Source organism: Falco rusticolus, chromosome 12, assembly GCF_015220075.1.
Source record: "Falco rusticolus isolate bFalRus1 chromosome 12, bFalRus1.pri, whole genome shotgun sequence".
NCBI lineage: Eukaryota > Metazoa > Chordata > Aves > Falconiformes > Falconidae > Falco > Falco rusticolus.
Genome location: NC_051198.1, coordinates 19,286,022 through 19,312,871, shown reverse-complemented (window position 1 = coordinate 19,312,871; position 26,850 = coordinate 19,286,022). Strand labels below are relative to the sequence as shown.

General features: G+C 38.9%; 2 long non-coding RNA genes across 3 annotated transcripts in view; both read left to right on the top strand.

Moving 5' to 3' along the window:
* LOC119156124 overlaps nt 1-6,814 on the top strand; it is a 60,039-nt gene extending 53,225 nt beyond the window's left edge. For both annotated transcript variants that reach the window (XR_005106979.1, XR_005106978.1), the window contains 2 exons: nt 706-1,815; nt 3,582-6,814. This is a non-coding gene — a long non-coding RNA (uncharacterized LOC119156124). The remainder of the gene's footprint in view (nt 1-705; nt 1,816-3,581) is intronic.
* Nucleotides 6,815-19,657: 12,843 nt separating this feature from the next.
* LOC119155901 lies at nt 19,658-26,095 on the top strand. Its single transcript, XR_005106907.1, has 3 exons — nt 19,658-20,583; nt 20,752-20,822; nt 23,691-26,095. It is a non-coding gene; the product is annotated as an uncharacterized LOC119155901 (long non-coding RNA).
* Nucleotides 26,096-26,850: the final 755 nt, after the last annotated feature.

Below are 26,850 nucleotides of genomic sequence, written 5' to 3'. Positions count from 1 at the left end.
TACGTATATTTATCCTCTGTAACAGTATACTATAGGCTAATATGAAAGCATAAGATGTCAACTGTTGTTCTGGACACTGTGTTGCAGGGCATGTTTGAGTTGTGCAGGGGACCATGGTACAGAAGTATTTGAACTAAATAGTTCCACACATAGAAACGGTTTGGCAGGGACGGCAGAGATCTGTACTAAAGCTAACTATACCATTTTAAAAGCTGCAGGATCTTTCTCCCACTTCAAAGATGTGCTGGAGGAACCAAACCAGAGGGAAGTGGCCTTCAATAAATATAAATCCTTCTGCCTTGTGAAGGAAGTCCACAGTCTCACAACCTCCTTATATCCCATACCTATGGTTGATCTTGTTTCACTCCCAGATGACTCCCAAAGACATAGTCCTGGCTGAATTAAAAATTACAGAAATTTTGTGGGTGGAAATTTGGAGCAAATGACATCAAAGGAGTGTTTTGTCCCTTCCTCACTTAAACAGTCCCTTGTCATCATTTCTCACATATAAATTTAATTTAAATTCCACTGACTGCAGTGTTACAATAAAGATAGAATATCGTCCCACAGAATTTGCTTAAGCATACAGACAAAAGTCTCGGGGGGGGAAAAGTTAAAATTAGATTTTATGTACCCTTTTTGCATTTTTGAGTATAATGTTTTACTTTTTTTTTCTTTTTTTCTTTTCTTTTTTTTTTTTTTCAGGCAGAAATGATTCCCATGTTTCTTTATAATCAGGAGTCCCAGATCGTGAGTGTGAATAAACTTTTTTCATCTCAGGTTAAGATGGTTTATCAGCTACTGGATCTGCCACTTCTTCAGTCAGCTTTTCAAGGACTGGTTACTGATTGTATATCACATCAGTGGAATTTATGAGAGGAGGAGTAAAGAAAAGCATAATGTCACATCTTGGGGGAAGGAAGAAGACATTTGTCTGAAAGGCTGGCTTTATTTTTGAAATGGCAGCTGCTTGGAACTGTTGACAGATTGGGAGTGTTGGAAATCGCCCCAGGCCAGAGGAATTAGTGATCTGGGTTCAGGTGAAGTGGTCAAAGGTGCTCTATAAATGCCATTTCCCACACAGCTATCACCACTACATAGTAGTACAGGTAACAGCTATTTTTATAACATGTATTGCGTTATTTTGGATAAGTCCCACACAGGTCAGGGGTATGTACTTTTCTATCATCTTCCTCCCCTTTCACTGCAGCAATTGCAGTAATTTGAGACATTCCTACTGCTATTCCTAATTGAATTAGGATGGGCTGAAGACAAGGTATCTGGGTAGGGGTGGCAGAGAAATAGCTCTTCTAATCAAGAAATCGCTTTCAGTCTTTTTCTTTCTGTTATTTCCTGTGAGCTAAATATGTTGATCAGATTCATGGTCACGTTGTAAGGAATTTTCCAAGGAACAGAAATAAATCAACCAAACAGGAACTGGAAAAGGGGGGAACAAGAGGTTTCATCTATTCATGAGAACTTGATACTTTCACTTCTTGCACTCTATTCTGCTGCATTTTATTTATATTATCATGCATGTTTCCAGAGAACAAGTAAGTTTTCATTTAATTTCAAATGGAAATAGTGGAAAATGGAAAAAGCTTTCTCCCTCCATGCACACATAACATGAAATATATAATTTAGTCAATTGAATATAGTATAGAAATAAAAATAATTGAAGACACATGTTTTTTAGGCAGTCTGCTTGGTTTGAACCAATACCTCTCAACTATCTTGTGTGATAACTGCAATGTCATGTTTTGTCCTACAGTGTCCATCCACTCCCTGATGGTCTGAAGTACATCAGAAGTACAGGTCAGAGCCTCATCTTGTCTGTTAGATTCCACTTGTGCCAAAATCCTTGGAAATCCATAAAGCCCTGTCAAGTGTTATTGTTCCCTACAGAAGTAACAGAGCTTCTTTTGTGAATGGCTGCCTGTATAAATTTAAACTTGTTAGTGCCAGGTTTCTACCATTAAGACTTAGTTATTAAGATCCACAGGAAAAGTGAAGATAAAAACTGAGGAAGCTTCTGACAGGAGTGCATGCTGTATTTTAAGTTACGATCCAGATCCCTCTCTGGTTTGATACTTAACACAGCAGTTACTTTATTCACAAGTGATTAGTGAAGATTGCCCTTTCTGGTCCAGACCTATCAGTTGGAAAAATGCAGTAGTTTTTCCAGTAAGCTCTACCTAAGCCCAGTGGGCTATAAAGAAAAATGATACCAATCAAAGGTGTGTGGCACAACACAGAGCAGATCAAAAAATTGCTCTACGTTTTCTTTGCATTGGGTAATTTCAAAGTCAAACATCTATAATGTAGCAATGTTCTAGGAAGAGCTCATACACCTGCTGTTGAACTGGGAAGAACTGTGTTTTCACAGAGCCGTAACGAACAGCTTGGAAAACATAGTTATATGTCTTAAATGTGTTTGATTCTTTCTTTCCATATGAATTTTTTTTTCCGCTCAGTTTGGAAATAGGACAGAAAATTTTCTGTCTGTCAGTCCAGAATTCAATTTCAAACCATGTGTTAGCAGTAAGGCTGTAGTTTCTAAGTTTTCAGGAATATGCCCTCCCCTGCTTTTACTTTACAGGTGACAAAAATGCTTAAAACCTCAGCCGTTATTGTTCTGAATCATTATAATATATCAAATAATCCGTGATGTAATAATTGCTATAGCAACTATTCACTTTCTTTCAGTTTTTGAACCAAACAATTGACACATCATATTTTTCATGCTAGACAAGGCTGTTTTGGCATAATGTATTAATATATTCTATGGAAACAGCAGTACTCAAACTGGTACATATGACATAGACTACTTTAGGCTGAGAATAAATTTAAGACTAGGATATTTAAAATGTATTAGTTAGCTTCTCTTTAACTGTTATTAAATATTATACATAATTAAACTTAATTAATCTAATTAGACTTCCAACTGACAAGGGTTTCCAGTTGGCTGAAGTTTTGTAGGGCCCTTTTTGTGCATGCCAGTAAACATTAACCTTTTCTTTGAGCAGCTGACCCTTAAAAAGATGTCCCACTAAGAGATTATATCATATACAGTATAGTCTAACCATAATCCTGACTGCTGAAAGGTCAAGAATTTCCATCATCTTTCAATGTTAGTAATACCTTAGGGAGATTTTTTTCTCTGTGTTTCTTAAGCAAAACCATGTTTGGTGAGCTTCCTCTTCTTTGTTTCTATTTTCTGAATCTTGAATTATTAGCTGCATATACAATAAAGCTGAAGGAGGTCCAAGAAGATATTCTGCACTTCAGACAGGATTTAACTTCTTCCATAGAGAATGGTATTCTCAGAAAGAGCCAAATGCTATGCTGTTCAGTGGGAATATTGTTCAGTTATGAAGAGCAGAATTTGCCCATGTATATATACACATCTATATGTATATGTATATAGTCTATATTCTAAAAGTCTGTGTGACAGTCCATTCTAAGGAGCTGTTTAGAGATTTAAATCACCAGTTCTTTTGTTTACCATCAGGCCACTCAAAATTCTCCCACAAACAGATTTTTATTGATTTTTATGGTTAAACTCTCAAATCTCTTTCTAGGTCAAAAAATGTTTGTATTTCTCATTGGAAAAGGCTCGTCATGGGATGAGGAGCTCTACGCAGCCCTGTACTCGAGGCAAAACATTAATAGCTTGACTAGTTGCATGAAAGAGTAGACTTTGTCCAAACAGAGGTTTCAGGAATTTATCTCAAACATGACAACGTATCCAGGTAAGGAAATACAGTATGTATGGCATGCTGGGCACTGAGCTGGGTGCCAGAAAAGTGGGATAGTTTTTTAACTCTATTTCTGGTTGTTTGGTTTGTTTTTTTTTAATCTGAGGCAAGTCATCTTCCTCTTCTTAACCTTCATTTCCTAATCTTCCTTGTTTTTCTTTCAGGGTAAAGATTATTTTTAATTATTTCTTTGAACAGTACGCAGCATTCATATCCCAGTGAATGAATACCTGTAAGCACTCTGATAACTATACTCTGAAATTCTTACACAACTGCTTCTTTTGCTTCACATTTTAACCTTTGATGTTGCATCGTATTTGGTGTTGGCAGAATAAAACATGAGTGTTCTTGCATTCCCTTAATAAATAGCCCAAGAAAGCTGCCTTATGTTTCTTAACTCTGCTCTCAAGATTGTTTTAACAGTTATATTATATGCACACATATTAAGGAGGGGTGCCTGGCAACCCTGGGGTTTTTTTCCCCTTCTAACCGAACATCTGAACCTTAAGCTAGAGTCAGGTTTCTTCTTGGCTGTACTCCTTCTGGACCATGATGCTAGCATTTCTGGCTGCACTTCAAGAGAAAGAGTGGAGAACAAGTTAACCAGAATACCTCGTGGCCTAAGCACTTCACTAACATGTGAAAGATATGGGTTCAAGCATTCCTGACTTGAAGAAAGCACAAAACTCCTAATTGCTGGATGAGTTAGTGGAGTATTATGCAAAAGGATGGATACTGAAGCATCCAAGTGCTTGTATGCTATCACATCTAACTTCATAGAAGATTGAGGTGGCATTTTTATGGCACTCTGCCTAAACTTGGACAAAAAAGTACTATGCAGGGCATAGCACAGGGTTGACACTCTAGGGCAGGCACTTTCAAACACGCAGGGAGCTTCCAGCAAAGCACAAATATTTTATACATATATATATATATATATCAGACTGCATTAATCTTGTCCTTGTGTAAAAAAATGCTCATCACAGAAGACATTAAAACAATGATGGTCTGTGATTGGTTATGGTCATTTCAGAAGATATAATAGCGTGGGATTTCTTGTTGTTATTGCTCTAACATTTTCAAAATAATGGAAAAATACTTCAGAAAGGGATTTGGATAAGTTAAATGTTAAAAGAATATGCCTTTCTCATGATTGATTGTCTTTACAGCTCACCTTCAATTATTTCAGAAGTATTTTGTCTCTACAAAATCTACTATGTATAACCAACATGGTTTTACTCCTTCTACAGCCAAATAAAACAAAGCAAAGTATTTGTACAAATGAAGTCAATTTCCCTAGAATTCTTTCCAAGCTACAGTCATGACCAGTGTAGGATTAAAGTTCTCTCATGATCAGATAGATACAATACCAAGAACCCAGTTCTGCTGCCTTTACATAGAGCAATGGTTTAGTCTGGGAGCAGCATACCAGAGTGCTGTGGTACTATCACTATATTTAAGTAAAGCACATTCAACTGAATCAAGACCCTTAGATGTGAAGGCGAGAGGTACCACAGGTACTTTTGCTTTTGCAACATCTAATTGAGCTATGTTCCTGGTCTTAATGTCCTGAAGCCATAACAGAAATAAAAGACTGCTGGCAGGCTCCACTGGAAATATGAGAAGGGTGTCCAAAGGCTTACTATTTATTTACACACCTAAACATAAATAATCCCCTCATGACCACTTTTACCCATAGGCTAAAACACATAGTTTTACAGTAAGGTCATACTTGTCCTCATGTTTTGGAAACTTAATCTGTCTTTTAAAGGTTTGCAATTCATTTTGTTCCAGCTGTGGATTTATAAAGCCCTCCACTTTCGAAGAATTCAAAAGCTTCTTAAGACAAGATTGTTTTCATTTGGATGGAGCAAGTATTAAGTCTGATCTAAAAGAAATTCCACTACAGACACATTTCTCATGAACATTTGAGAAGGTATAACTTGGTATTTGGAAGGCCAAGACAACAGCAAACTCGCAAGCAAAACTTTTTCTAAAGGTGAAAGGTGTATCGCCTTTACATGCACCACTTGGAAGAGTTTTGAACTAATATTAATAGCTGTGTTGAAATTCAGTATTGGAACTCATTAAAATTTGAAATTTATTAAAATATCTGTTCAATTCAGTTTAGATCTCTTCCTTTTTCATATTCCTCCTCCAGTCTGACATCAGAATGCTGCTGGACATCTAAGTTTGCCTAAATGATTTCTAAGGTCAGAAAACTGAGGTTACTGTGGACAAGATCTGGGTCAGCATTCAAACTGCTCAACATTGAATTTATATAGGGATCTGATCCTAGCCTATGGTATGTATCTTCTGTCTTTTTTCAGGCTGCAGGAGTCATAAGACTGATTTCAAAAGAAAACTTTGAGGCTTTTCTTTGCATGGAGAATTACCTGAACATAATGGTGCTGGCTCAGCACAACACCCTTCTGCAGCAGTGATATGGTTTAGAGAAGTGAGTCTTGTTGGCGTGGCATCTGCTCTATTAATTTCTGGCTGACCTAAAAATCTAAATGGAAAATTGCAACTGAGACACCTGACCTCTCTAATTCTACCATCCTATCAGCTCAGAAGCAAGAAACTCCTGCTCCCTCAAGGGCCCCAAAAAGCCTAATCAAAAGGATCAGGCCATTTGTTTCTAAATACACTTTATTTGAAAAATCAATCTTGTTTTAGAACCTTCTCCTGACCTTCTTTGATTTGTTACTTCCTTGGCAGAATCACTGCTAGGCAGCGTTGTACCATTTTAATGTACTTTGGGTTTGGTCCTCTTGCAAACAGAAGTGTGCCATAGTGTTTGGATCTTTGAGGGTGCTGAAACCAAGAAAACAAAGCCCAGACTCAATCGGTATCACTTTGGGACAAGGGGTGCAGTGAAGTCTAAAGGGGTGTCACTGTTTCACTCCCTTCACTCAGGGGAAGCTGAGGCATTGCCATAGGAAGCCTCTCGTCTGTGTGAAGGCTGCAGGAAAGCTTGCACTGCAACATGGTCTAGAGAAGACTGTGTAAGCCTTATTCATACCTGTCTAAAATCTTGCTGAACAATCTAAAGAAAAGATGGCAAATACTGCTTAATTTGAAGAGCTTTTCCCGTAAAATATTATATTTACTGGATAGACTTCAGCCTGATAAGAAACTACTATCTAGAGGACTATCTAGAGGAGTATCTATCAACTTGGGGCTAAAATCTTTTGGTTCCTCAAGTTATTTTAGAAAATGAATGGCTATAGTCTAGAATATTCTGGTCTAAAGCCAAGCATTTATAAACCTTGGATGATCCTGACATTCAGGGAGTCTAGCCCAATGCTTTACTTTCTGTTGTTTCATGACCCAAGTACAGAATTGAACTTTTCTAAATTTATCCTGTGTGAAAGCAGAACTGAGTTCAGAAATTATTTGTTCCCTATTCTTCCACAGACTTCCTGTATGAATCTGGTAAGTTGTTTAAAGTCTATTCCTGTGTTTGAGGCTCTCATCGGATCAAATGTCTAAGTTTTCCAGTGCCCTGTCTGGTTTAGACTATGGACTCTCTGGACTGTGGACTGCCTATTCCGATAAACCTCTACACAGCATCTAGCACAATGGAATGTGATTACTTGTCTGGAGATCTTAATATAAAAGGATCTAATATAATACAAACATTAAGAGACATAATACCGTGTCATATCATATCAATGACTGGAGATAAACAGAGTCACTCTACAGCACTCTGTGTGGACAGCCTGCAGAGACCCTGCAATAAAGAAGGAATATAGAAATGGGAAGCAGTTTTAGGTTTTCCAGAGCTGCAGGTTTATTCCTTCTCCTTAAACAGCCAGCAAGCAGGATGAATAGGATGAAGGCCATAAAACATGAATGCCCTTTTTAGTTGGAAAACATGCAGTAAACTAGCTGCCTCTTTAGGATCGAAGACTATTAAAAATGAAAGATATTATTACTGTTATTGTAAGGTTTTATTAGTAGTGTTTACCAATAGCCCTTCTCACAGGGGAAATTGCTGTAAGTACCCAGCTGACTTACAAGCAACTACACTGTTCATAGCATCACATGGCTGGCCACACATTACCTTCTGCTATTCTTTCTCTATTCTATTTTATGCCATTGAACTTAGGCTGTAGAAAATATGTTTTCAAACAAGGATTTAGTATGTCCTCTGATACACGGCTGAGATAACAGCAGAGCTGCTAGTATTAAGGAAAATCTATATTAAGGAAAATTTACCTCTAAAAATTTGAGATTCCACTTACTCGTTCTTCTTGCTGTTTACGTTGAAGGGCTAAATAAACCTGAAACTGTCTCAAGAAAGTCTGACATACAGTAACATGCTGCATCTCTTTCTCCCATCCCATCAGTAGGCTATATTTGGTAGAACTATGCCAGATGCCACTAGGTTCATGTTAGTCATTCTGCAAAACTGAAAGACAAATTAAGAGAAAACTGTTAGTATAATCCCAGGAACAGCCTAAAATCAAAATAAAACGGTGTGTTAAAAATAAATCGCATTTTGGAACCTTGCAAATTTCCTTAATAGGAAAGACAGACTTAGTGTTATCAAGGTGCTAATATGCAAATATCTGAGGAAGAAATACTTTCCTAGTGATTATTCACACCTTTCTTGGGTGGAAAGCTGTAGCTGGCTTTTACTTCCACCCATTTCCCTTTTGTTAGTGTGGGGATCGTGGCTGAACTTCCCTGTGCTCCTGGGACCTCCCCCCTACTGAGGGGTTTTAGGTTGGCAGCTGTTTTGCAAGGCGATTGTCTTTCCTGCTTACCTAGCTGGGGAAGTCAGTTCTGCACTTTTTTTTCTAGGGTGCAGAAGGTAGGAGGCAGAATCATGAAATGAGGACATATTTCCTTCAAATCTGAACCCTCTCTTTTCTGTTTCCAAGCCTTGTCTTTCTGTCCCTCCTAATCATAGGACTAGAGAATAATTCAAGCTGAGAAGGACCTCAGGAGATCTCTAGTCCAACTTCCTTCTCAAAGTAGGCTCAGCTTTGAGGTCAGATCAGGTTATTCAGGGCTTTATTCAGACAGGTGTTCAAAACCTCCAAGGACAGAGACTGCATCTTTTCCATATTGGGCGGCCCAAAACCACACTTAGTATTTAGATGTGGTCCCAGAAGTGCCAAGCAAAGGACTTCTTTCACTTCCCTTGATCTGCTGTCTGTGTTCCAGATGATACAGCCCAGAATGTTATTGGTATCCTTTGTGCCAGGGTGCACTACTAGTCATGTCTATCTTGCTACCAAGACCCTCAAGTCCTTTCCTGCAGAGATGATCCTCACCTAGTCAGTCTCTATCCTGTACTGCTGCAGGAGTTCATTTGTTTCCAGATGCAGGACTTGGCATCTGGCCTTGCTGAGTTTCTGAAGGTACCTGTCGGTCTGTTCTTCCAATTGTCTAGGTTTCTCTGAATGGCAGCTCTGCCCTAGACTTTATTGACTAGTCCACTCATTTTGCTTTCATTTACAAACTCAGTGAACATGGACTCCATTCACCTCTGGCAAGTCCTTGTTAAAGATGCTAAACAGATCAGGTCCAGTACAGACCCTGATGTACTTACGTCAGCTCCAGGCAGGGCCAGTCCACTATTCACGCTCTTCAAAGCCTGATTAATTAACCATTTTTTTACCCATTTAGTCATCTGCTTAGCAAGACCACATTTTCCTTGTTCAGCCTTTTACTAACTAATGTAGTGCTAAAGGCTATTCTTGTTTCCCCTTGGCATCCCTTTGACATCTCCATTTGAGCTTTCACTTCTTTTTGTCCTGGAACTCTTTCATGAGTTTTCTGCTTAGACAAGCTGGTCTCCTGATATATCTACTTGCCTTCCTGTGTATTGTGGTGGACTATTCCCAGACCTGGAGGATACTGTCATTAAGGATCTGCAAACTTTTCTAAGTTCCTTTACACTGTGAAGCTCCCTCCCATGGCACCCCATCTACTAGTTTCCAGAATAAGCTTAAATCTGCTTTCCTGAAGTTCAAGATTTGTAAACTGCTACTCTTTCAGGATCTTGAACTCCTATTTTGTGGTCCTTACAGCCAAGGTTGTCAACTGAGTATTGCCATACTAGTTCTGCCTTGCTAGTGAATAGCAGATGCAGCTATGTGTCATCCCTGTTTGGGTCACCTAGTACCTATAGCTGCTTATAACCTGCCTTGTTGCTCTTCCAGAAGATAACAGGGAAAGCAAAGTGCCCCATAAGAACCAGGGTCTGTCATACAGAGGCTTCCTGAGTTGTTTAAACAAGGCTTCATCTACTTCCTCATCCTAAGGAGGCAGCCTGTAACATCTCATCCGTAAAACTAAATAAGGTGGCTAAAGGAAAGCTAAGACAGATTAGGTACAGGTACAGGTAGATAGATGTGGATGTTACAGATTTAGACAAGGGTGCGTGTAGTGTGAATGATCACCTTGTGAAGACCAATTCAGCTGTGTGTTGAAGGCTGACATGGCTGAGTATCCTCTGAATATGCAGAAACTGTGGAATGTACTGAGGACAGAAAATGGAAAACTGCATGACAAAACACAGAAGAGGAGGCTGAGACCTTCATGTACCATTCCCCAATTAGCAGATGGTTTTTGAACAATACTAGTCTCTACACAGACTAATCTTTTTAAAATCACAAATATAAAGCAGACCTCTTTCTTTATGATATTTTAGCTTTCCACTGCAGAAGGTTTTTTTGTTATTTTCCTCTTTCCTACCATGCAAATTTTACAAAAGCCACCAACGGCTTTTTCTTTCTTAATTAAAAAGCTAAGTAATCCAATGCCATTAGCTATGACATTTCCCCATGTTTTAAAATACTACTAAGATCAGTATTGTTAAAAATGCCTAGTCATTGATGCATTATAATGCAGTTTTCTAAAAATAATCTACTAAAATAAATCTCAAAAATGTTATCATGCATGTAACTGTACCTGGTTGGTATATATCCTCAGCTTTACATTTAATGGTGCATTTAAACTATGCATTTACTTCTTTCAAAGGCACCTATACTTGGCTAACAATAGGGTTTTGTTCAAGACTTGGCATAGTAAGTATAATTTGCTCTATTAACAGTTTTACCTTAATATATTTCACAGGATGTGTTTATCTTATCAGGCAAGAAGAGAAGGCAGCTCCTGGCACATAGATCAAAAGTGTCATTAACCGAAGTTAGAGATCAGCTACATTTAGTTAGTTATTCTGCATTTGGGACAGAGGCTTGGAATTGAAATGGCAGAAAATGGGGTACTAATAGATGATCTTTTGAGGTCATACCCTCCTTCTGGATTTATGAAGTGCAAATATTGGGCGCTCATCAGAATTAATAATATAGTGGCAACTCCTTTTGCTTTGAGAATATAACCTGTCTTTTCTGCACTAAAATTGTAAGACAATCAAACAGGAAAACTTTGCAGGCAGAGCTTGTAATCTTCTACTTGCAGCACTGCATTTGCTAACTTTCCTTGCTTTATATTTTAGAATGCTCTTCAAGGCTAAACACACTGAAATTATTCTGTCTTTTGTCTATCTGTCCTTACTGTTCTTACAGTGAACTCACTAACCATGAAATTAAGTCTACAAGTAAAGTTCCCAAGCAGAGGGTGTGAGCAATATGAATAATGTATTGCTCATAACTTAAACTGAGTCAAGTGCACTGTCAATTGATATGATTGCAGAAAAAATGCAATAAGAATAAGAAATTTTCACAGCAGCCAAGTTCGCTATTAACGGAATTAAAGCTGTCATCAGATGTGCTAGATTCATACTTGTACTTCTGAGTTATTCCCATTCCAGAATAATGACTGTAAACTGAACATTAAGCATTATTGAAGCAGTTATCCCCTTCATGAGAATGAAGAATATTCAGTATTATTGCAGACTGGTATGAATGCCAAATGCTTTTAGAGTTTTCTACATAACTTGTAACTACTAAGCCTCCACCAAAGTGATGGCTATCCCTGTTCAGTCTCATCACCTCAGCTACTGAAGAAAGAGCAAGAGAATTCCTCAGCTTACCCAGGAAATGGGTAACAATGGTAAGGGACAATCGCCTCCAATTTTCTATTGCTTTTGTGGCTGTTTGGACTACTAAAATATTTATATTCTACCTCAGTGGTGTTATCAACTACACAGGAACCTCACTGAACAAATTTATATGGACACGTGAGAGTTAATAATTAGCTAGTATTTATCCATGAAACATTGATAGTATATTTCGGTTTGGTAAAAACACTTATTTTCTCCAACTGTCAATCAATTTGGTTTGATTTTACAAAATGAATATTCAAAAATTCTACAATCTGAAGTATTTATTGTACAATTCAAATATAAACGTAAACTATTTCACATAATTCATCCCGTGTTTAAGTGGGGCTACTGATCAAGGTGATTCAGATAGCTCAGGCTGCCATAGACATTGAGATGCACCTCTTGGTGAATATACACTGTTTGCGGGCCATAAAGCACACCCCAGTCAGACTCTGCCAACAAAACTGTCCAGCTTAATGTTTGACTCATTCAAGACTTCATCCTCCCTTTGCATGAGCTAGCCATATAACATTCCCTCACCACTTTCACATTTTTTATTTTGTATGAGAAATGGAAGATTTCAGACGTGAAGCCCTAGTGACAAAGGAAAAAAACATCATGATCAAGAAAAGGGACTGAAAGTGGGTTTATATGTTAAAAAAAAATTAATACTGAGTCACAAAGAGAAAGAGGTTACAAGAAGATACTGTAGCTGATTACATTTATTGGTAGTATGAGACATAAGAAAAATTTGAGAGAACAGAGAATTGACAACAGGTCAAGCATCAGCTTGGATATAAAAACAAAGACAGGAAACTGTTTGGACACAGCTTGGGTGAAGCAAGATAAATAATACAAAAAGGAGAAAGATGTCCTGAGGTATATATGAATATTAAAGTTATTTCCTATAATGCTAAACACAAAGACGCTTACTTGGAATCGATAGGGTGGTTACGGAAACTTTTCAGTAACTATTCCAACCATGAGAAAACAGGGCTCTTGAAACAAAAGAATGATCCATCTCATATCTCATAAGATTGTCAGCACAGTCAGGTACGAATCCTGGCCATAGTGCATCATTTCAGTATAAATAGGTAAGAATAAAAGTCAAAACAGTAATAGAAGCCAATTCTGAAATTCTTTCAACTTCTACTTTGTAAACTAGGACCTCTGGGCATGCAATGTAGAAATGGGAAACAGCAAAGAAATATTGATATCTTGCTGTTATTATCTTCTCTATTTGCCATAAGCAAATGATATAGAAATCCTTTCTGATGGCAAATGGTTGTATTCTGATCTTGCTATGATTCATTATTTTATTCCAAATGAGGAGGATTGCTTTAGATAGTCAGTTGCTGAAAACCATTATAAAATGTCCATTTCCAAAGTTCATGCTGCCTAGCCGAGTTTCCTTTTTTACTAATAGGTAGAATGCTATCTTGCATATCTTTACTAAGCATCTTATCCTAAATGATCTTACCATTTTTGGAAATGCCAGTAAAAGATGAATAGAAGTGGATTCTGGTTTAAAACTCATACTTGTGTTACAACACTAAGCTGATACTCATGTTGTCTCCCTAGTGCTTTTTCATCTCTTAGTGTCTTTTTGACTTAAAAGGGCTATTAGTATTACACCATTAATATGACTGTCATTCTCCATTTGCCACACATCTTTGATATTATGTTGTCATTCATAAGGTCTTTGTCTTAGGGATCATCCTGGGAATATTTCCAAGTGGCAATAGTAATACACAAAGCTGCTAAGCATACCCCCTGGTTGAAGGCCAAAGGTTAAGTTAGAAAATAGTATATTGCTGTTTGTCTACCAGTAACGCCAGTAATAATTTTTTCTTTGATGACTTTTTAGTTTTCATTAACTTTAAGAATGAGTTTACACCAGCAGGAAGAAGACGCCACCACCAAACTGGTGCAAAAGACCAGATTCTTCAATGAAATACTGTAAAAGATACAGAAACAGAAAGTATCAAGAAAGATAAAATAGACTTCTTCCCCAAATAGTGTCTGTGCTTGCAATTACAGTGCTTCACCGTGTTCTAAACCTTTTTGTAACACAAAACTAATCACTTTTCAGGCAGCCTCTGCGTGACCCTGGCATAGGTGCTTTTTTTAGCATAGATGTGGTACCTTTTCCACATAGAGCTTGAAAAGCTTTTAACAAACATTGTAATTACAAAGCTATGTAAATGTGAGCTGGGATTACTAGTAATAATACAGTAAGATCTTAATTCATCTTTTTTTTATAGTCTTTTCAGGGAAAAAGGAACTTGATAGTTTGTCTTGTACAAAAACAAATGGGAAGCAACTGAGAGATTGACGGCTGTTCCTTATCTGAAGATTGGATTTCAAGTGCTAAATAGATTGAAGCTTAGAAGAAATGCTTGAGAATAAAGCAGAATTTAAAATTTTCCTTCTATCTTCCAATTTGATCCCAAATTTCAGGTCTTTTAGATGATTTGACATAAGAAAATCAAGGCCTAATACCATGGTAGTTGCTTTGATAACAGAATAATCCAAATATAATAGGGCAAAGAAAAGCAAGGCATCCAGGGAAATGTAGCTTATCTCAGTGCATACTTTAGAAGTTTCTGTCTCCTGCTGGAACTTGATGTATAAAAAAGAGGAGTGAGTCTCAAGCTCTAAGAGTCTCAAGCTCTAAGATGGTTTCTTTCTTCTTTTTTTTTTTTTTTAAAAAAAAAAAAAGGCAGTGGTAAAGAAATTAATATGGTCTGGTCTGAGAGGATAGAAACTTTCACGCTGGGATTTTAGCATTTTTAAATTCTAAGTAGTAGGAGATAAAATAAATAAATAACCTACAATACTATAGATTTCCAGACTTTTTAATAAGTTTTGAGCTTCTTTTATATTGTTCCAAGAAAACAAATTAGTTAATTATTTCTGTCATTAAACACGTCTCACATACATTCTGCCTCTCAAGCATTTTAAAACATGAGCTGATGAGATACCAGTCGATCTGTGGTGTTGATAAGTTCAAACCACTTAAGTACAGGAAAGTACATGTCCTTCAAACTACACCATGTTGTATGTGTGCATGACCGTGTAGATGTGAAGCCAGTAGCCAGTCTCTGCAGAATATAGTATTACAGGACATCTAACAGATACACAGTGTTCCCAGCCCCTGTTGTGAACTTTGTGAAAAATAACCTTGAAAAACTGCTGGTTTTTTGCCATTCACAGCTTTATGAATCTTTGCCAACAAAAAGCTTGTCCCTTAGTGATCTTGCTTAAATGTAGGGGGGGGGGGGGGGGGGGGTGGGCAGGCAGGAGTGAGATGGAAAGTACGCCCTTTCCTTATCTCCCTAGCATTAAACAGGAATACATGTGGATGATGTGTAGTAGGTTGGGAATGAGGCATAAAATGAAAATGCATGTCCAGTGCACAGGAAAGTGGGTTTTTAACAGCTCCATGTGTGTAGAAATCAAAATACCTGTTAGCCTCCAGCCTGAAAAAATCCATCCTCCAGCAGGATAACTGTTTAAATGGGGCTTAGCATTATTAATATTTCTCATTGCCCACCAGTGATTCAGTAAGTGCCTTTCTACTATTAAAAATCAGTCCATGATTTTAATGAGACAGAAAAGTTGGTTCAGTGAATTCCAGCTGTGTTTTTTCTTGACTCTGGGTAGCATTGCTGAATCGAAGAGAAAGTATAGTTTCTCTGCAGGTGACCTGTCTGTTTTTTGGGGTTTTTTTTCAATTAATTGCTCCCTCTCCTCCTTTTCCCTTCCCTATGACAGAAGACAGCATGCCTATCAGCAGCTGCAAAAGTAGCAGAGAAAATGTTGCTGGCAACGGCACATACAAAGAGAACCACAAATGTACAGCACTCTCGATATGCATGCCTAGCAGTGGTGTTAGTGTCGTGATTCCAATCAACCGTTCCTTCCTATCACATCCCCCCACCTTCCTTTTTTTATCCCTGTGTTGTTCTCAGGCCAGCGACTGTGTGTAAACAGGATGTGGGAGCTGTACTGAAATGTATTCAAGTCCTGTACACCTCTGTCCTCACCTCTGGCTGCAGTGTGCATCCTGCCTGGAACATCTGCTTCAGATAAATATAGGGAGAGCTCAAGCTGTGCAGAGAAGGGCACAGCCTGGAGTTCTTCAGCCAGTTTTCTCTTGTCATTCTTATTTTTTAACATTTAAAAAAATACAGAAAAAAGCATTTTACTTCTAACTGAAGGGCAGGCTTTTTAAAAAATATCACTGTTTAATATTTGTAAATAACGTAATAGCCTATATTTAATGATTGAAAGATATTCTAAGCCCACTAAGAATAACATAACCTATTGTTTGTTTACCTGTTAGCTCTAATTATGCTAACTTAAAGGTGCACATTCATATACTGTTGATATCCCTGATGTAACTTCAGATTGACTTGCAGCTTTTAAAATGTTGCCTCTGGTAATGCAGCTAAAATAGATCATAGGGATTTATAGCACATTCACACTAAAAGGATCTCATTACACCTTGAAAACTGAAAGCCAGAATCATAGAAATGTTTGCTACTTTTCAGTAGAATCCACTTCAAGCACATCCATCCCAACTGCCATGCAGGCTGTCTCCATTCTCTGCATTACCTGCCTGAACAGACAGCGGGGCAGCTCTGACAGGAGAGGTGAGGGGGTACTTCTGTGACTGCCAGCTCAGAATGGGACATCTCTGAACATGAGAGCAAATCTGTATTTAGACATCCTGGGAACTCTGTGGCCCAAAAAGGCAACTTAGGACTTTCTATGTCCAGGTAGGCCTGAGTAATATGCAGCCAGCGCATCTGTCCTTGACAGAATTTAAATGTGCCAATCCATGGCCATCATTACAGACATCTAAGAAGACAGCGTGATTTTTAATTTAAATCTTCTGATACAGAAAATAATCAATGTCAAAATCCTTCAATGTTAAGAAAAAGCTGTAATATCCTTACTTATTCCAAGAGTAACAGAGAAAACAGTATGTTAGGACTAAAAATACCTGTACAGCTATGCTTACAGAGCCCATGGACATGCACTTTCAACAGGCTGGCTCCAGTCCCAGTAAAAGTGGTCACTGGGCTGTTGCTACCATTGAGGAGGGCATAAGGGTGCTGCACTTTTAGTTACACCTGAGAAAGGAAAGGGAACCCTTTTCCCCTCCTGCTTGGCACCATCTCCCATCCTGTTCTGGCATGACCTCTAACCCTTCTTGCTGCCCCATCCACAAAGCATAAGAAATCAATTCTGTTCACAATCCTGAGGCAGCTTTGAGCCACTACTGCCCCTACACACATGTACACATATGCATAGATGCACTTAAATGAGCTAAATGGGGACAGGACCCCATGAGTAAGGGAGACAATGACTCACAATTAGAAAACAGGTAGAAAAACACTAAGAAATCCCCGTTTCTACTTTGAATGACTTAAGAATAGATATTTTCAGAGATAATAAAGGATGACTAGAGACTTTAACAGGCTTTTGAATCAAAAAATTCACACACCTCTTGGGAATTTATTGTCTGAAGTATGAGTATTTTGGTCAATTCATCTGATCAAACACAGCCATCTGCAATGCTGCTGTCTATGTCTGGATTAACCATCTATTCTTCCTTTATAGTGAATGGAGAGAAATAGCACTTCTGGGGTAACATTAATCACCTGTTAAAGTAGAACTTTAATAAGTCCACTGAACATCCAATTACATAAGTCCAGCCTTTTATATATCCTGGTCTCACAAGCAATCTGGCAGGTGCTTTTCATAATTTTTTTTGGCGGTGATACCCATTATATAAAGGTTTTTTTGGGGGTGGTATGGGGGGAGGGGGGTTGTTTGTTTTTTCCCCTCTTCTGGCCAAGAGAGCTACCAAATAAAGCACCCAGTGTTAGTTAGATGTTAGATTCAAAATAACAACAGTCCTATTCATTCAAATACTTTTTGTAATATGTAGCAACCACAAAGGTCTCACCTTTTTTCCACAGAAAAAGGCCAAACGTCACTGGAAGCAAGACATTTCAATTAATAATACCATTGTAAGCTGGGGTATGACTCACGTACACTTATATACCTGAGCTTCCCGAGAAAAATATAGATGATAAGAGAAGATTATGATACAGAGCATAATCTCTTCTGCAAAAGCATGAGACCCGATAGCTGAAGAACTGCTAACCATTGGACCTGTGGGACTATGGACATTGGATCATTGGACTATAGGAATAGTTATTCCCTGCAGAGAAGGTAAGTATGGAAACTCAGAACAATTTCCACTTTTGTACACATTTCAAAATATTATTTTAATGGACTATGTGGTTGGTTTTTTTCCCCCTAACTCATCGTGCTCCAACTCCCCTTGCATCTAAAGACCCACGCAGTACAGCTTTGTTACATACTTACTTGGGTATTTTCCCTGTGAGGACCTCCACAGAAATTCTTGCTTTCCCCTGTGCCAGCTACTTCTTTCTGCCAGTGCCCTACTAGTACCTTGCTTGTACTGATCCAACTACCTATGACTTCAAGCTGTAAAATATATGTACAACTGCATCATAATTTTATAATGAATGTGACTGACCTAAGGCTTTTCTGTCAGCAGAAACCCAAAATGACCGATGTGCTGCTAGAATATTTCAGGAAAAATGGCCACATGCTTCAGTAAGACACTGTGGTTTGCTAAGATAGAGGGACATGGGAAAGAGTTAATAACGTGCTTAAAACTATCTTTACTGTTTTTAATGTACCAGCATCTAACAACCAAAATAAGATCAGGACTTATTTCACAGGATGCTATAGAAAGGCTTCCAACACATTGCAAGTTAAACAAATAAATGAAAGAATCAAAGGGAAAACAAAGCTGCGGCAATGTGAAGTGAGTTGCTCAAGGTCACTCAACAGCTTAGTAGCGGGACTGAAAACTGAGCACTTGAGGCCCCCCTAGAATGCTTTTTCTGCAAAGCCATCCACAATTCCTACTATCACATAAGCCTTTTAAAACAGGGGTTTGTGCTCATCATCCCTAAGGTGATAAAGTGATAAGTCTTCTTTTAAAAACAAGAAGTACTTGATCCTTGCAGGGGGAGCAGCAAGGCTCTTGAGAGTGTGATATTTCAATGTAAATAAACTGTAGCTACGAGGACATAAAAGACAGACTCCTCACAGTAAACAACAACAGGTCAGCACTTTGTGCATTGGGAGTTGGGATAATAATTTCTTGTGTACACATGAAAAAACTAATACAGATGTGATTCCTTTTAATATGATCAGGCCTGGGTCTAGGCTATAACAGGTCCTCTTTGTCTGCTCTTGCTTAGGCTCTCTACAAGGAGGAACTTTGTTACTGGGTCTAGGATGCTCTAGAATTTCTTGCTTTTCAAATTCTTATGGGTAATTTCAGCCTTTCCTGGCTGTCTCAAATCCCTTTTGGAAAATGTGTATTCAAAAGGAGTTGAAATTCAGTAAGCCAAAAAAGAAACTCTACAGAAATGACAAAACAGTGTGTTATCATATTTTCCCTCGTCACTCTTGATTCTGATTTAGCAACAATTGTAAATGCTGACCTTTCTTGCCAGCTTCTCCACAACCACCCCAGCAGCGCTAACTCAGAGTCCGCTTCCTATTAAGCTCACGTGCAACTCTCCAGAAAGCTTCATAAACATGATTTCTCCTACTTCCAGTACAGAATCCTCATTAGTCTCATAGACCACACACATCTTCTAGGCAGAAGGTAAGGCAACCTGTAATGGACATGGCTGCCCAAACTAATAGGAAAAGGACAATGTCTTTTTCTTTACATTTCTGACATGACACATCACAAAGAAATGCCAGATCAGGGTCAAGTTACACTAAGCTGCACTGTGCTTTTTGGTCTTGTGATGTGACGTAACCTCTTATAAGGCAATGAAAGAATTGTAATGTAAAGAAAGGCTTTTGAAAGATCTACTAGAAGGAAATAATTGTTGAACATGGGAAGAAACTAAGTGGCTGGTAATACTCAAGCACTAAGTGCTGGCTCCAAGCAGTGCTCCAGGATTATGCCCTGCTGGGAACAGACCAACCTGCAAGTCCCATGTCAGCATCAGAGGCCACCCAATGCCACTGGCGAGCACCAGGTGGCTGGAGGGGTCTCTGTTGCCCAGCTGCCTGGGGGAAGCTGCAGTACAGAGCCCATGAAGCCTGTACTGTCCTCCGTCCCCCTGACTGTAGGGATTCAGTCTTGTTCCTCCTTTAGGTGACTCAATACAGTCCTATTCCATGCTTTTTGTTTGCCAACAGATTATATCTAGTCACTCAGCTGGGGTCAGCCACGGCATTCATCAGGCGTGGACAAACAGCAGAGAAGCAGCAGAACTGTGATGCTACTGGCATAACATGATAATAAGGAATGAAATGGGGAACCTACTCTGTTCTGGAGATTATGATACTTATAGCAGCATTTCTAGGACTTGAGGTGGGGAGGCAGAAGTTGAGAGAGAAAAGTGCTTGGAGAAACATCAGAAAGTCAGCCTGGACAGAAGTCGTTGCAAAATATAATTGCAAGATCTTTCTGACTGCATTTGTTAATACAGAGCCGGTCAAGAGTAAGATTTATGAAACCCATTCCTTCTACTACTCAACATGTACTGAAGTACTCCTAGTCTGCTGGGATATCAAGAAGGAAGTAAATTCCAGGACTCCCCATGCACACTGGGACAGTGACAGAGATTATGGCTAGAAGGATATGGAAGAGAAAGTTTTCTTCTGTTTTCACCTGCCATTATCCTTACAGTGGCAAACCCATATTTGGAAGCCTGTCGGGTAAGCTTTTTTTAGAGTTGCTTCATCTTCTGCGAACACTGTTCTCTTTCACAGAAAAAAAAAAAAACAACCCAACAACCAAAACCCAACCATAGTTCCTTCTTGTATTTTTAGATTTAGTTTGTTTTGCTCTTTGTATTTTAAAACAGACGTGTTTATTTTCAACAGAGCATTAAAGAGGCCATTAGAAATGTATCATGTGACAGCACACTACAACTCTACAGTACAAGAGATTAACAGTAAGCACTTCTGTTCTCTAAAGTTGCCATTTTATAGATCCTTTCACTTTTCCATTAAATCAAGTCATGTCTTTCAGACTTCCTGATATGAAATGCTGCTTTGCCATCATGTTCACATGTTCCTATTGTTTCTTTTGAATAACTACAAGATTTCATTAAAATTACTATAAAAATAAGAATATGATTGAAAGCTAGCCAGCAGAAAGCTATGTTATTGCCCACAGTGGGTTTACTGTTCAAAACTTCTTCCCTAACTAGCAAAGATGCTGAGTGACTTTTTTTGAAGTTAGCTGAATATATCAGAATAAAGCTTTGCTGCACATTCACAGGATGCAACTCACAGGATTTTGGATATCATTAGGTTTTAGACACTAGAAAAATTACATTTTTGCATTAGTACTTGAAGAATTTTTGTTGTTGCTACCGGTTTCTCAGAACCAAATGATGACATGACAATTTCAGGTTACAAGCTGTGACAGGATGCATTATTCCACTGCACTTGAGGAATAACTCACAAATAGCTGACCAAATGAAATATGGAATAGGAAGACAGCATTGCCTTTTTCAACTAATAGGGTTCTTATGAGTTCGGATTTACCCATAGACCCAACCTTAGTATCTTCTATGCCCTGCCTTTGGGGTTTTTTCCAGACTAATTCACTGCAACTGTCTGAAAAGGTCCTTTTCCTATTAAGAAAAGTTTTCACTTTTCCTTGCGATTGTTCAGAGGGACAGCTTCTGAAGAAAGCATTGTAATGCATTTACTGAAAGGCCACAGGGCTGCCATCTGTGGGTCCCCTTTATAGATTGGGCCTCATTCTGCCCACTGCCTTGGACAGCGAGTAGTGCTTGCCCTGCAGCTGGTCCCTTCCAGCCAGCGGGGCTGCGAGTGGGAGAAGGTGAGCTTCCCTGGGGACGGTGCTGGGGGCTGCTGGACCAGTAGGCCGCACGCAGGACCCAGTGGGTGCCCCAACAAAGTGAGGGTGGGCATGATGGCCAGTGGGTGCTTCCCAGCTGTTTTCTGCCATGTCTCTTCCCTGCCAGCCTCAGCTGTGTTAGGGGCTCTGCCAGCTGATTGCTCGACCTGCCCCACTCCCACTTTGAAGGCAGAGAGGAGGCTCACAGCTGCCTTCCCCTGAGCTGGTGCTGAGGGCCCACGGCTGGGCCGCCATCTTGTCCCCGAGTGCCTGGCCTGCTTGTGGGTAGACAGGCAAAACACAGCACGCCAGCGCTCCACTACGCTCCGCATCCCGACAGACCAGTTCATTCCCGCCCACACAGCCAGATCAAACAGTGTTCAGGAAACAATCTGGGATCCATATTAGCGCTCGGTACCATCACCGCTGGGGCAGTTTAATGGGGTGAGGGGGGGATGGCACTGTTTCTAGCACATTCCAATTGACAACAGCTGGGACTGCTCCACTCTGAGCAGCTGCCTTTGCTGCAGCCCCACTGCATCGCCTTTCTGTGTGGAGAGCTTTGTTTTGGCTGGGGATGGGTTTGTTGAGGTTTCTTGCACTAAAGTCTCACACAGAGACTTTCCCTTTGTCCATGGCATGTGACCCTGCCAACTTACAGGCTTGCATCCCCAATAAGAAAAACAACAACGTTTAAAAAAAAAAAAAGAAAAGGTTAATTAACCTCAGGTCTGTTCTCAGCAAAGCAAGGCTGCCATGGATAAGTAATAAAAATAGCTTCTCAATGGTCCTTGTGTCTGTCAGAGTCTCGCTCTGTGATCTTTCAGTCAAAACCGTGAAAGCGGGAGGGGGAGGAGAGGCTGATTCGCTACTGTCCTTTTCTTGTGCGTGTGTTCCCAAGGCTGCCCAGCTCTGTCCTTCAAATCATCTCCACCAGTAAATCATTTAGCTCAACCTGTCACTCTTGGCCATTGTGAAGAGACAAAAGCTACCCATTTAACCCCAACCATGGCTGATTCACGCGGCAGGGAAGGCAGGCTTACAAAAGGAGGCTAGCAGGGAAGGTGGCAGTTGGGTTGGGTTTCACGTAGGCTGGTGTGGTTTTCCCTCTTTTTTTTTTTTCCCTCCCCCCAGTTATTTTAAATTAGCAGCACCTCTCATACTGGGATTGTTTTTTGAAGACCACATGTTTGTCAACAGAGCTGTTCTGCTTGAGTAATTTGACCCCAGCCAGGCTTCAAAGGTTTGAAAGGGCAAGAAACACACACACGTATCAGCATACATCTATTACCCCTTTCACCTGGACAGCTTTTTAGACCGTTTTTGTTGCTTTAAAAAAAAAGTGGTAACACAACATCCAATTTGTCACAGGGAACCAGAGCTATTCCAGTCAACCTGCTATTTGGGGAAATCTGCACTGCAATTATTGGGTTCATTTCACCTGAAGTATTGCTCTAAACTGTCAGCTAAAACTCTGCTACCTTGAATCGTAACCTCTGCCCAAAGTCTGCACTTCAAATGGGCATCTCTTGTTGTTACGACAGGCTGTTCTCTCTGCCAAGAAATCACTCTGCTCTGATGTTTTACAATTAAAAGTTAGTCCTTTAACACAGAAATCAGCTGTTAAGTTTAAGACTTATTTTCCATAATTGCCCTGCCAAAGTTTAACCTTCATGTAACACCTCTCACCCCCAAACAATCAAAACCCTGAAAAATTAAACAGGCCATCAGAGAGCAACAAACTCACATGGTGCTGACAATAAAATTAAAAGCATACAGAAACCAAGCAATACTGCAGATTGCTCCACGATTTATTCCTTTGCCCCACCAAATTCCAGAATATCCCTAGCGAGCACAGAATCTGCCATGAAGCAAATTGCAATTTATATATGAAATATACTTGCAAATATCCACAGTTTTGATTTCTAATGATACTGTTGTTAATCCACAGGAGAATTCTTCCGTAATTACCAACCAAGTGTCATGCTACGTTTTAAGAACCAAGCACTGAAGTTGATGAAGAGTCACAAGCACAAAGTACACCACATATGTGCTTTTCCAGGGATATTTCTAGTTTTTGTTATGCCTGTGAGATACAAGAAATTACTATGCATGTACTATACATTTTTGTAATCTTTTTAATGGGCCTTTTAACAACAAGCAGTTCAGGATGTGGTTATTGCTTAGGGTGTTAGACATGTTTACTCTCCTGATGGACATTTAAAATGCCTTAAGTCCTCTTTTCAATATGAATTGTGTGTCAAAATGTTGGTTTGGATATCATATTCTTTCCTAACCCTGTCATTAGGACGAGTCTTTGTGTGCCTGAGTCACTCTTGAGTTTTTTTGTTTGTTTTTTGTGTTCCCCTGACAGGTCTATCCTACACCTTTCTGTAGCTAGCAAAGTAAAGCAGAGTTGAGAAAACATGTTTTGCATTATTGAGTTTGCAGTCTCACTGTAAGCTTTCTCACAGATTCATCTTCAATGAAGGGCGGAGGGGTGGGGGAGAAAACATGCTTTTCCCTGAGACTGCAGAGTATGTGAATTACCTTCTTTCAGCCTATGGGGCAGCCTTCATAGATTTCAGCACAAATGGAAGAAATATCTGATTTCCCATTCCATCTGGATTCAGTTTCTTTCTTCCTCTTTGTATAGTTTCTTAGAGACATTATGGAGCTCGCTGGAGGGGCTGCTTACACATGACTATGGCAGCACTGGGCATACTGCCAGAATTTCACTCCAGGAGGCTGCAACAGGAATCTTTAATTAACTTGAACCAAAACACTGAATGGCAAAGAACAAAAGAGTGGGGGTGGAGAAGGATAGGAGGAAGGGAGGGAGCAGAAAATAATGTTTCCCATACTAGAATCTCCATTTCTGGTCACAGTATTACATGATCATATTGTCATCCCTTATACGTATTTACCAGAGCATAGGTAATAATTCCTAACTTCTGTCTTATTTGGTAAATTTTGCCTTTCTTTCTACTCATGGAATTAATATCTGTGATTGTCCTTTGTAGCGAACAGTATTCTCTTAAGTCTTATATTAACATATAGTTTGATTATATAAATCCTCTACAATTTGCAAGATTCTAAATATGAGATGATTGATTCTCCAGCATCTTGAACATTGCAAAACTACACTGTAATACTGCAGCAACGCATAGGAGTCCCAGACATTGAACAAGATCCTACTCTGCTCGGCATAGTACCAGTATGGTATGTCCCTGTTCTCAAAAGTTTACATTCTAAGCATAAGCAAGAATTAGGTACAGACAGATGAATAAAGTAACTACTTACTGAAACATCATTATTCATTGTTGTGAAATGTTTTCAAAACAGAATGGATAATGTTTCACACTCATTTTGCAGAAATATACAAGATACAAGGCAGTAGAAATCAGGCCTGAAATACCTTTCTCACTTGAGCTCAAGGGAATGAGTTGAGTGGTTTCTTTACTGTCCATTTCCTGGTTAAATATGTGTGCAGAATAATTACTCTAAATGCAAAACTAATGGTGATTTCATGCATATTCATTCAAGTGAGTTTGTGATCGAGGCTCTGATACTGATCTAGCTAATGAGGCTCAGTTGCTCAAATATTTGTGAAAACAAACATAGAAAGGACTTATACATGCTCAACATGAACTTATTTACACATTCAAAGGAATATTCAAGTGTGAATTGATTTGCCAGTTGGTGGTTTGGAGTGTATTATGTTTGTATCTTCTGGCTTAAAGACATCCTAAAAGAATTCAGTCTGTGGTATCTCTGATGTGAATCAACACATGGTAGCTGGCGACAAGTGAGATACTCACTTTAAAAGCACTGTCCTGACCCACACTGAAATGTTAATGCAGACATACCTAAATTCCAAAGAATTATTTAATCCTCAAAAGTATATATACTTTTTCCTATCCTAAATTTCCAAAACAAATTAAATCAAAGGAGTATCCTTAATTCCCTGTTTTAAGCTGATTTATGGCAAAGAAATCCTATTTCACTGCTCTGTAAAGTAATCATGTACTTGCTAACTTATAGCATGAAAATCTGACATAGAGACAAGCTCCAGAATCCCAGAAACAGAAAGGTTTCCACAGAGGCCTGAGGATGTGTCTTCCCCTCATATCATGTTAAAAGCAGCTGCAAAAGAATTTAAGAATCTTTAAATTGAATGTGACTTCTTTGATAAGACCCTGCTCAGGTTTACAGATACCAGGGGGGCTGAGGTAAAAGAATCACTGGATGCGCCTTAAAGAGATCTCTGGAATTTTTTGGCAACTACCTTCGTTGGAAGCCATAATACAAACAGAGAGCAGACTTGGAGAGATACCTATAATACATATGTCCAAATTTGTATTTATTTATATATATTATAGATAACTGTATATATATAAAAAAGCTTTATATGAGCCATTTGATTCATCTAACTTAAAAAGAATTATGTATCAGCTGTACTAGGAATGTGTTTAGAGTAAGAATTCAGTTTCTATAACAAAATTTCTGCCTGCTAGAACAGAAACTTTGCTCTGAGTTAGTCTAGTGTAACTACAGAATAACTCTAATTCAACAGCATTCAATTAAATATAATGGCAAAGGAAGTTCTCTTTCGAGTTTTCTGTCTCTTGCTAAACATTTTCATATATATTTGTGTGTGTGCGTGCATAGATAGATACGCAGACAGATATCTGCTGCATTACAAAAACACACTCGAAGAATTGAGCATGTTTATTTGAACCTGTGAAGAATGAGCATGGCACTATTGTTCTCCACCTAATAATTAGTATTCTGGCTCCTTCTGGATTACATGTGCGCTAGAATCTGTTTTAAACTTTTAAAGATGTTAACATTTATCTACACTGAAGACAGCATTAGTTGTTTCTGGCCTTACTCGGGCAGATGGACTGATCCTAACAATATAAACTAATCTCTCATGCAATATAGTCCAACTTAAAGGATTCTCTGAAATCTTCTGTTGTTGATATTTATTTTCCTAAAAAATGTCAAAATGACTAAATGGTTTCAAATTCAAAGCGACAGCAGAATAAAACCTTTTGAAATCCCTAATCAGCATTCATTCCTCATGTAATTAATTCCAGTGAAGACAG